The sequence below is a fragment of the Pinus tabuliformis genome, chromosome 4_1 (assembly GCF_031772625.1).
Source record: "Pinus tabuliformis cultivar Carrire ecotype Pingquan chromosome 4_1, CPIR1, whole genome shotgun sequence".
Lineage (NCBI taxonomy): Eukaryota > Viridiplantae > Streptophyta > Pinopsida > Pinales > Pinaceae > Pinus > Pinus tabuliformis.
Genome location: NC_142303.1, coordinates 376,761,054 through 376,773,928, shown reverse-complemented (window position 1 = coordinate 376,773,928; position 12,875 = coordinate 376,761,054).

Genomic DNA, 12,875 nt, shown 5'->3' with positions numbered 1-12,875 from the left:
TTCTTTTATTATGGGAACCTCTAGGATGTATATCTTGCTCGGATCTTGCTAAGGATGCTAGATTAAATCCAAGAAAATTCGGAGAACTTGTTGGGATTTTTCCTTGTTCTACTCGTTCTAGTCATGATTTATTATATAAAGCCATCCACAAATATTTCAATTGTCATCCAGAAATTCCCTTTTGTCCTTTTATTTATATGTTTTCTTTTTATCAAATAGTTATTTATTTAAATTTATGGGAAATATAGAATTTTCTTTGAGCATATAAATTTGAGTATGCACAGTAGATACTTCATAATTTTGACATGTAATACTACTGCTTGCCTTGACTTGATTAGCAATAAAACTAAACAACCCTCCTTTCTAAACTACAGAAGGATATTTTCCTTATTTGTTAACCGAAACAAGGATCCATAGGCACCACAAAAGCTAGATTTCCTTCTCCCAACCCAGCTGAAACCACAATGGGTGAATGAATGGCAGCTTAATAGACAAATAAAACTTTCTCAGTATATTCAGAAACTGAAAAATAATTCCACTCTGTGATTTTTTTTGCATCTGAAACACTTGATGTGAGTCTTTCAGATCTGTATTGAGTAGGAAAGTCTCGGAAGTTCCTTGATTTTGGAGGTATTAAAGAGAGAATTCAAGTTTAATTTGCTGAATTAGGAAGTTTTTTGTAACAGTTGGCAGGCTAGAGTATCCCTTGTTCAATTTAGAATCCAAGAAGAGAAAAAAAAAAAAAAAAAAAAGTCAATGGGCAGCTGGCAGAGTTGGTATATTAGGAAGGGTTCAGGGGTTTGCAGCCATTAAACAACTTGGATTTGATGTTTAGGGAAGAAGACTTTCTAGCATCTCCAGTCATATATTATCACTTAAGAATCTAGTAGCTAGTTATGATTTTCTAGGTCTAAGGAAACTGGAGCTAAAAGTAGTTAAATTTCTACTGGACTCTGTTAAGTGTTGCTATCTATAGGAGCTAGCTCGCATTCTTGCAATTTTGAATACTATTGATTTTTATTGATTGTTTTGGCAAATTCTAGTTCAAACCTCCATCACCATGGGAGCAGTTGTCTTCCAGTTAATTAATCTCATCATTTGACAGTTCTTGCACGGTGACAATATCCTTACAAGATTATATTTATCTTCAAGTTGTTCTCCAAACAACCATCTTCAAGTGATTAACTGTCTTCATGTCATGAAAATAATTTGGTCTTTTGTTGGCTAGACTAAGACGACTACAGTTAAGGGATATCACCTAGGCTTGGACACATCTTCGGATCCAAGGAGTCTCCTGTATATGGTATGTTATATTGACCCAATCGTCTAAGGCCAATCTTCAAAGAAGTTAGGGAGTCTTTCGTATTTTTTCCAGCTTCTTTACAGTTAAAGGCTCCCATATATAGCATGACTTGTTGACCCAACGCGCTTAGGCTCATCTCCAAAGAAGCTAGGAGTCCTTTGTGATTATCCCAGCATCATTACATTTGAAGATTGTTTCCCTCGTACCTTCATGGCTTCAAAAGTGAGAAAGAGGCTTTATATTAAAACAGATCTTCAACATACTTCTACTACAAGTTGGTTCTATGTTGATGTTATGCATGCGTCAATAAATTTTACAAATAGAGCTAGAGTCTCCCTTTGAATAATAATAATAATAATAATAGGTCATGGCCAAGCCGGACACGAAATTGGTTTATGAGACCCCTTGTTTATGGGACAAGTGATCCACCTCCTTGCAGTGATTTGACTACTAAAGTCTGTGGAGGTTTACCTTTTCTACTTCCCTCTAGATTTGAATCTATGACCTCTTACAAGGAAATACATGTTCTTAACCATTAAGCCCACCAAGGCCATTATAAGCTTTATCTTTGTACAAATTTTAAACATTGCATGCTTTCTATAGATGAATGACTATAGAAATAAGCAGATGAGGTTGTTAAGCTTCTTGGAACCTATAAGTAGATGAGGTTGTTAAGCTTCTTGGAACCTATAAATGGAGACACCAGATCTACAATATAGTGACAATGTCACAACGAAGACCTAATTATAGAAATTTAGTTTATGGTTGTAATGCTTATGACTTCTGTTGACTAGCATGTGTCATTTAAATACCCTCTACTTTAAACATAGGGATATAGTATAGAGTGGTTTGAGTTACTACGAAGCCCAAAACATGCCAAGAGTTTTCCCTAAGTGATCCAGTACTATCCTTACCATTTGATAGTTCTTTTAAGGCATGGTTAATTGGTTAAAGTGTTCTTAATTGAATTGAACTTCTCCAAAAATCGATTTTCACTAGAATGCATCAATCTAGCATGGTGAGATTCAATGTAATGGTTGCTTCTAATCCATACATATTAAGCATAGTCTTGTAACTAAGTATGCTTTGTCATGTTGTTTGTTTACTAAGACGAAGAAATCTAGAAAGTAATCAAGAAATTAGTTAATAATGAATAGGTACAGGTAAGAGAGAAAAACAATAAAACCAGCAAGCAAACAATCCAAAGAAAAATGGGTTGACATGATGTAACCTAAGGTTGAGGAAAAGAGGATACCAACAATTATTGCATGGTGCATAACAGATGGAGGCCTGACAAAGATGGTCTAGTGGGGTAGAATTTTCTAGTGAAAATATAGATTGAATACTATGGGCTTGTGTAAGGCTTACTCTGACAGTTGTTTTTAATGATCTTAAATTAAATGAGAAGATCAATTCGTAGAGAATTTGGGATTTTAGAATGGAAGCTTATTTAGTCAATAAAAGACTAGTGAAAATATTAGGATACACTTTTTCTAGTGTTGAATAAAAATGTCGTGAAAAATAATGTGTCTCTAGTTTTGGATAAAAGGACCCTCAACTTTCTTTGCAACTTTTGTGGTGACTGGCCACTTATGAAAGGAGTAGGCATCTTTAGAAATGCGATGCCATTTAGAGGGGAAATACTAATAGCAACAGGGCAAAGGCAATTATTCCGTTCATTTAATTATTTCTCATTTGTCTGATCATATTGTGAGCTGCAATATATATCATGAGATTGTTTTAGTACTAGTAAACAATGATTAAATATATAATAAATTTGAACCTTTTGACATTTAGAGGACATTCCTCTCAATTTACAAGAAAAAAATAAAGTATGAAAATCATGTTGGGAAACAGTTTCTGAAGTTTGGAGTCTTTTATTTTCAAAGTTAACTAAATGGGTCGGAAGATGAAAAAAAAAAAAAAAAAAAACCATCAAATTGGAAGAGCGGGACTTTTATATTCACTAAGGTTTTAAAGGAATTATATGCATAAAACTTATACTAGCACCTCCTAGTGGAATTGATAGTGCACTAATATGTTGCTTGCTATTTTGGTTTTGGTACCACCTTATAGCATATACAGGTTCAAATGCTATTTTCCATGATGGACAGTTGAATCTGTTTCAACTCTAATTGTTATTGAGGGGTTCCACAAGGATGTCACATGAGTGTTTATGATGCCCATTTTAACATAGATAGCCACCTATGTTGAGGTTCTCTTTTGCAGTTCCATGTTGTTATTTATGAACATTATATACATCTGGTTGGACACATGAAAATCAATTGATGGATTTGGTATTGATGATGGAAATGTTGGATGTATGACCAAATGTATGACTTACTTGGTTACAATTTATCTAGTGCATGACTTGTCAAAGTTATTGTTGCATCGTATAGGCTTATATAGATATGATTTATCTAATCAATGACTTAGTGAAATTATGATTTATCTGATGTAAGATTTATTTCCAGTATGAACAACAAAAATTGACACGTGGACACTGGGCTTAATAAACATGATGTTTAAGATCATGTATCTATATCTATTTTGTGGTTGTATATATGCATGGATGAGAACTAAACTACAGGTTGGAAAGAACCGTATGATAACCAAGATCTACTATTCCATTGGGGAAGGTCGAGACGACCAATGAGGAAAGGTATGATGTACATTGTTCTATTACATTTGGTATCTACTTGATATGCACTCCTATGACATGAGTAAAATGAAAATGACAGGTAGTAAGACGACCTGACTGGATTATTCGATGACAAGTCCAACCAGCTCTGTAGTGTGGTTCGTGCTCTGAAGGAGGGGTGGAGGTGTTTCCCACTGTGTATCCTCCGAAACCTGGAATCGTGGGGAGGACAGCTGAACGCTCCCCCTAGACGTGTGATGACGATTGCCAGTTGCCTGCTGGGGAATTTAGGTCGATGTATTCGACGCTTCCACCATGTCGGTTTTATCAGTGGTTAGTATGGTCGTTGCCACTGATAAAGCAGCAAAGGACGGATAGGGTGGGAACGGAAGTAGGCCAGGGTGGATAGGAAGATATAGATCAGTTGGAGACTCTTGATGGGAAGTAATGTCATTGTATGACTTATCGAATTTTAATGTTATAACTCTCTCTGGTTTGCTATGCTTTCAAACTCCTTGTATCTTTTCATTCTAACTTCGGGACGAAGTTTTCTGAAGGAGGGGTGTATGTAATGCCCCACTTAAATCTTATCCTACAAATTTTGTTAATATTTACATTATCTGAAAATATTGAGAAATATTGGTCTAATATAAATTTATGATTTCCATTATTCAAATTCCCCACTTACCTTCTCAAATTGAATATTATGTAGGATATGGTCTCCTTCCATTATTCAAAATATATGTATTCATTTCACATTCCCCAATGTACCCTCACATTTACTTGGGAGAAGACATAGTCCTCTCCATCTTATCATCAATATATATTTATTCATTTCACATTCCCCAATGTACCCTCACATTTACTAAGGAGAAGACATGGTCCTCTCCATGTAAGTACATTTCACATTCCCCAATGTACCCTCACATTTACTTGGGAGAAGACATAGTCCTCTCCATCTTATTATCAATATATATTTATTCATTTCACATTCACCAATGTACCATCACATTTACTAAGGAGAAGACATGGTCCTCTCCATGTAATTACACTTCACATTCCCAAATGTACTTTTCAGATTTACTTGGGAGAAGACATGATCCTTTCCCATTAAATTCTCAATTTTATATTCATGTCACAATTCCAAATGTACTACTAGCTTACTTGGGAGAAGAGAAGTCAACTAAGGATGGATGAGAAGTTAATGACATTAATGAGAGGTGGTTGAGGAAATAGGGTATAAAAAGGGAAGGGGGAAGGAAGAAAAGGGGGGGGGAGTCTTGCTTGAATTGTGGGGGTTGGTTGCGATTGTTTGGCCCTATTATGATTTTGGGGAGACCTTGGAAACCTGTGGAGGTTTCTTGGGTTTGAGAGGAGGAAAGTATCATTATCTAGTTTTGCACATTCTTCTTGAGGACACACTATATCTGGTTGGACTTGGGCACGGAGGGCTAGGGAACCTGTGGAGGTTTCCTGGGCTAGGAATTTTTTTCCTAGTTGGCTGGGAGGCAAATCCGGTTGGGTCGGTGATAAGGAGCGTTCAGCTGGAGCTATAAGACAAAGGTATCATCATCAACCACCGGAACAGATATTTTTCCATGGACTACTCTTATTAAGTTGATATCAATGGAATGCTCACCTTAATTTATGTTGCTTATGATAAAATGATAAGATGCTAAATGTTTAAAGCTATGTAAGAAGGTCAGTAAGCTCATTTTATTACTTTTAAATCAGCAGGAAAATAGATTTGTTAGTGTATAATAGATTGAGGCTCTAATAATAGGAATCAGGCCCTTACAATACCAGCGACACTGACATGGATTGGTAGCATTAACCCCAAATATGGATGGTGTGATGGACCAATGGTGATATGACCGGTGAATGGAATAACTCAACCCGACTCGGATGCGGAGTGAAAGTGTCATGTTCAAGAGTGACTTGCTACCAATAAAGTTTCTTCAAGTTTTCTTCCCAATTTTTCCCCAGTCATTGCTGACCAGTACCTCTTTATTTTTGTGTAGCTTGAGGAGGATAACATATGCTTGTTCTATAATTTTCCCTTCGGGCAAACCCATCGCTATGTTTTAACGAGCCTAGCGACAGTGAAACTCGTTCTTGTCTGTATGGACAAGTTTGTCGCTATTCGGTTTTAACGAGTTTAACAACAAAGATAACTCAGTCCTTTTCAATTTTTGAGAGTCTGAAAGGGACGCAAAGGAAACTCCAATAATCATTTTTCGTCATATAATCCCTTAAGTCCGAAAAAGTATAAAATAATACGAAAGGGATGAATTTTCGGTAATTTTAACGAGCCAAACAAAACAAGCACTCGATCTTTTTGTGTAATAATCCCTCAAGTCCAAAAAGATTAAAATCTAGAGGAGGGATAGCACTTCTGGTAGCTTTAACAAGCTGGAGAGGCCAATTGCTCGGAAATCTTTTCATATTTTACGAGTCAGATGAAAAGAGCTTAAAGGGGACTCGTCTTTTGAGGAACGAGTGATAATTTCAGGTACTAGCTGATTCCAGGTAAGGTTTGGAATTTTCCAATCACGGTAGTGTCACAAGGATGGCTAACAGGATCACTCGTCGCAGCTGTTCCTCAAAAGGGGTAAACAATCAAATGGAGGTGAATGATCGGCTAAAACAGAGTGGAGGTGATGGTAAGAACACAACCAGGGCTCAAAAGCTAATGATAATGCATTCACAATGGTTATTTACCGGGGATTGGTTCATTTTTTAATGAGCTTAAACTTTGGGGGAAATATTTTCCCATTACTAAGGTTTAATTTTTAACGAGCTTGAACTTCGCATAAAAACTTCTCGTGCCAGTCGTATAATAAGGATGTCTCATCGATAGGTTCAATTTTTAAGGAGCTTGCACCATTCGAAACTTTGCTCCGGATCCTTTCATTATGCAAGCTAGGAGCGACCAATCCTACGAGTTTAAAGGGTTGAGAAACAACAAACTAAGAAAATAAATGGTCGCTCTTTACTTTCAGGAAAAAAGGTTTGCATGCCCCCAGGTATAGTGAAGTAAAGTTCCCAGGTTACCATTTAGAAGTTCTCGCATTCGCGAGATAGTTTCCATCCACACAGCAAACAGAAACACTTCCTCAGCTTAGTCCATCTAGAAACAGGCTCCAATCACCTAACCTTGATGAAAGAACCTTATCCCAGTTTAACTCCCTCTTCCTATACGGACGGGTGTCAGACTAGTCTTAAATCCTTCACGGAAACTTACCCTATACCCAAGGTTTTCCTGCCGAAATAGACCAGGGTGCATGCCCCCTGGGCTTTAGTCATGTCCTTCCGAATACTCGCGCTCTTCAGGTGGACGGACCGGAGATTGATGGGACATTGCTTGAGTGAAAATACCATTTAGGGATGGCATTTGACTATTAGCTATGTGTGAGCCAGGGAATGAAAGCTGGTCTACGAGCTTGACCACTTGGCCTTCATGTGGAAAACACATTACTCTAAAGAGTGAGGAGACAATGGCCCCCATGTTATAAATATAGTCGTGCCCAAGGAGTAGATTATAATCTAGAGGTCCTTGGACTACCATTACGTTCATATAAATAGTTTTCCTTCTCAACGTTATGGGCACGTTGGGAAGGATCCCTAATGGTCGACTGGTTCCTTTGTCGAAGCTTGTCAAATTTCTCATCTCAGGTAGAAGCGATGGCGAACCAAGCGCTTCCCAGGCAGTTGAGGAAAGGATACTCACAGAAGCCCCTTCATCTATGATGGTACCGACCATGATCATTTTGTAAGCTTGTACAATGATTCGGAATGGTATATTAGCCTATAAACGGGGTCTGCCTAGTAGATTCCAATCGAAGGAAATGACTAGGTTGCTTTGAGGTGGGACCGAATAGACGGCCGGATATGACTCTGACAAACCTCCTTCCTGTGGTAAAGGAACGGGTATATTTCCCCCATGTTCATCGGAGTCTGTGTTTACGAAAAGAATTTAAACGGTGTCGTTCTCATTCTCTTCGGTGATTGTATCATCTGAAGATGGACCTTCCGAAGACAACACCGGGTCGATTGTCGCCTAAACCATTTGACTTTCGTCTAGTATGGATTCAGAAGATTTATCTTCAATGACAGATGCTTCGACCGACCACAATGGCGTGTCGGTCGGATTTTCAACTAGTGACGGACTCGGCAAGAGTTTCTTATATCCAGGAGGAAGCCGTAGCGGTGAAGCCGGACGGTTATCCAAAACTCTTTTAGCTTCGTCTAGGAAGGGACAACGGTGGACGACGTGATCGCCTTCACACAGTTTACAAGGAAATTTACATTTCCTTTTCTGTCCAAATGCTTCACTTTCACTAGTTGATGGTGTACTTTCAACATGATCTTCAGAGGTTGATGACACCGGATTGTGCAAACGAGGAGACCAGTCCCTTAAGATCCAAGGGATGCAAGGACAATCTCGATGATAGTGGTCTCCTTTGCAAATCACACATGGATATTTAGGATTGGATGGTGCAGTGTGCGGATTTTCACTAGACGATGCCCGGTTACCCCTTTTTGCCTTTGGCTCCTTCTTCTTCTTCTCTATCTTCTCCTTCCCCTTCTTCTCCTTCTTAGTTACTTGACTTTTGGCTTTACCAGCTTTATCAAGCGAAGAGGAAGGAGGAGAGGGAGAATCGGATGAAGTAGAAGGTTGGGGGATAACTTTCGTATCATCCAGTTGCTGACTCAATTGTTCAAGAATCACGGTGTTCTGAACGACGGAGGTCGAGAAGATCCATATTGGCAAGCCAATCGTCAATCCTGGAAGTGACAATGTGGCCATATGAGGTGCACCAACATCTCCCCACGAGGAGAAAGGACTAGGATTTCCTCCAAGGGGAAATCCTTGGTTGGTGGACTCCATTTTTCTCAACCTAAGACCAACGCGGGAATGGTGATATTATTCCGATTAAAATAAATTTTAGATGCTTTGACACAACTTTTTTTTCAATTTTTAAGAGTTGAGAAAAAATAAAAGATGACTCTAGTCGCCTTCAATTTTTAATGAGCCTGAAGTGACAAGTGCTCAGATGGACCTTTTCCTTTAAGGAATATGAAAAGGAATGAAAGAGACTACTCTTGAAATCTAGACAGAGGGATTACCAAACCAATCGCAAAACTGCAGAATACTTTTTACGGTACGGCAGTCAATCTTCCCGAATGTTGTGTTCAGTGCATTACGATCGATAGGGCAGTAGACACGACTTCCTATGGATAAAGGATATAGCCTATTGTGGTCTCCCAATATATACTCAACAGTACGTGGGAGCACAAGTCCGTACTGGCACTTGTCGTCTCAAAGAGGAGGAATCACCCAACCAATAGTGAAAGCGACAGTTACCAGGCTTTACGACACCGGAATACGTCTCTAGCCTAGACTTCTAGATGTTGTGCGTTAGGTTCCAAAGCGTTTTTATGTTCATTGAATTTATTTTACAGTTGATCTTTCTTAAGAAATTTTCCTTTCAGGTTCACTGCATGATGTAGATATACAATTCCTAAAATGCAATCTAAGATGATAAACAATCGTTTAATCTTCTTTTTGCAATGAAAATCCTAGCTACTAAAGAAAGAGAGATGATATTCTTTCAACATAGAGCAAAGAGCACACACTAGATGCATTGTCCTAAATGAAACCAACAAACAGTCTAAATTCAAATGCACATGCATGTATTTATTTTCAGCTTTCTTAATGTGTGAATGACAAGAAGAATGCTAAGTACAAATCTGAATTATCTTTTCAAAGCGACAATACTAACAAATTTCTCTTCAAAAACAAAAGGAAGATAATGATGACACTTTGCTATTTTGAATTGAAAACTGCTTTCGACACTTGAAAAACTACTGATTCAAATCAAATACAAGAGTAACTGTATAATCGACCATCAAGAACAGTAGAATTTTTTTCTTTGACTGAAAACGACACTTGCGACACTTTCAAATCAAGAGACGACAGTTTGATTATGCTACTTCTTTGTAAAAGAGAACTGAAAATGGCGCACAATACATAAAAAACATTCACAGTTATTTGCACAATGGAGGCGGAATGATGGAAAGGAAGGGAGTTTCTACAGTAGAATACTAATCACAAACAGCAAAACTCCTGAATAAAGCTGAAGAGAGTGAACACAGAAACCAAAATCTGAGAGCAGAAGAGGTCTTGTCTGATCAGCACACCTGCAACATAGGGAAGGTGCGATGCAACACACCTACTGCACACGGGAGGTGCGATGCATCCAGATTCCCAAGAGGAGAAAGTGCGATGGTCCAGGGATGAGACTTCAACTTGGTTCCGGGTCACAGTTTGCAGCTTAGTTCAGGGATTTAGGCCGAGCAAGTGATGTTCAGTAAATATAAATCACAGGGGTTGATCTAATGAGGTTACTAGAGCCACCACTAGGGCAATTAGAAGGTTTGCAAATCGATTGTTCAGTTTATAAACAAAACCTGGAGATAGACTGAAGCAACATTGATCTACTTTGCACTTGCATAGCAAATGCAGTTCGAAGGCTAGCTGGCTTAACTTCAGGCTCCGTCTGTAAGTTTATAAAACAAACAAATATAGACAAGAAAACAATCTATTATCTCCCCAGTGGAGTCGCCATTTTTTTATCGGGAAATCTAGTGTCCAGTCGGAGCTGCTAGTCCCACTAACACTAGTAGCTATCTTAGAAATAAACAAACTAAAACTACTTTCGCTTTCCTTTATGAGAAGTAGATAAGAGGGGAATGAAGGACACCAACCTCAGTCTTGCGCTTGGTTCCTTGATTGGTTCCTCTCCCTTCTGACAAATCCTTGTCGTCTTTCTTTCGTCTACCTAGCTTCAAAGAGCACCTGTGGAATCAAAGCAGCATAATACTATCGAAGAACAGAGATCTACAATCATAAACAATATAGGACCAGATATATATTGACCACACAAATGCATATATCATCAAACATACAAGAATGTGGAGGAAAACTTGAATAGCTTTATTAATATCAAGAGTAGCAAAGAGGATTACAACCAATTGTTCTGACTCAGCATCATCCTCCCAGCATGAAAGCCCTTCTTCACCTCATGAAAAGCTTAGATCACCCAACACTATGATGTTCCACCAAGAAACCAACAACACTTCCTTACAAGATGCAAAATTCCAGCCTCTGGATCTCTGGGATGAGGGATCCATATATAGATGATTGCAGGGGGTGAGTCAGCTTCTGGGATTTTGATTAGTGTCCTTTCTCTGATAGTTCTTGATTCCACTTGGAGATTGATGATCTCTTACTCATCCCTGGGCGAATTCAGAGAGGCAAGTGTCACAGGAGAAGTTTCTAGAAGATTCCATGACGATCCACCTTGCAAACTATCTCATCCATTTGTCTACTCTTGCCCATCGCACCCTACAGAAGGGCTTTCTAGTATGCATCACACCCTTTACACTGGGCAGGTGAGATGCATCGCGCCCTCTGCACTGGGTAGTCTGTATGGTCCAGCTTTGACCAGTTCTGAGCAGTTTTCTGTGGAGAACTTCTGGGAGATGATGTAATCAGCTGACCTTGTTCCTTTAGGGTGTGAAGCAACACTTTTAGGGACTTAGGAGCCCTTGGTTTATGGACATGTATGATTGGGGTTGCAGTACCCAAAAATGTTTATAACAGACATGTAACCAATTTTACACCCACAACGATGCATTCCAGAATAACACCTCAAATTTCACATGATGACATCACTACAACCATGAACAACATCATGCAAGTGCAACAAGAACATGGAATGCAAGTGTCAAAGACACACATGCAACTAACATGCATGCATGACCAACACATAGCCCATCCAGTCTGAGGGGTGAACCATGCTCTGATACCACTCTGTAACCCTCCTCCCACATCTACCCAAGAAACCATCTAATCAAGGTAAACATGCAATGAGAGGCCACTATGATATGATTCGGCCTCCTAAGTCACATTAAGGAAGTGGAACTAATAAAAACACGCCATATAGACATTAATCATCAGCTACAGGACCCTCAGGAACCAATCCAATACTTTAAACAACTTGCCTTTGGGTCCCACTGAGATTTTGGACGATTTAAGGCTCAGTCACTCCCATGCTATAAGAATGAGTGCGACCAGCAACTCAAAGTCACTCTCATAGGCTTTCCTGCCAGCGACCAGAGACCAAAATTGTCAGTGTTATGCCAACAACTCTGGGATTTGAGCCACTTTTTCAAGCCCAGAGACCAGGTCACTCCCCAGAATTGAACTGTGTCTTAAGAAAAGTAAAATAACATGGAAATGATAGTACTAAATCAAATACTTGTTCAAGACCTTGACTGTACCCCTACTAGCCATGACCGACATTTCATCAAACATATTGCAAATGCGTAATCTACAAGTTTAATTAACAGTTTTGAGCATAGGGGTCTCATACTTAGCTGAGAATCGCTAAGAACTATTAATGCCTCAATATATCAACTGCCATTCCATCCATTAGGTCATAGATACATTGATCATTCAATTACAAGTAAAAACATGAGGAGAGCCATACATGGTTGTTGTCATAAAAATAATACATAACCAACATAATAACAACATAAATAATCATGAAAGTACAACCATATAGACCACATACAATCCATCAAAATTCTCATAGAAATACAAGGAGAATTAACCTTTCATTAATTATGCAAAATCCAAAGCTGGGATGTGACTTCCACGTTCCACCCAACCATAGAATGGATAAGCCAAATCTCTTTTCAGCCATTCACCCTCGTGCCATATTCCAATCATGAATATGGGATCTCATAGAACACATCAATCAAAAACCATGCAGGGCTTCCAGAAGCCATCCACCTCAACCCATCAAACAGTGATTCCACCTCGCGGTCGAACATCACAGAACAATCATTAGATTAGTCTCT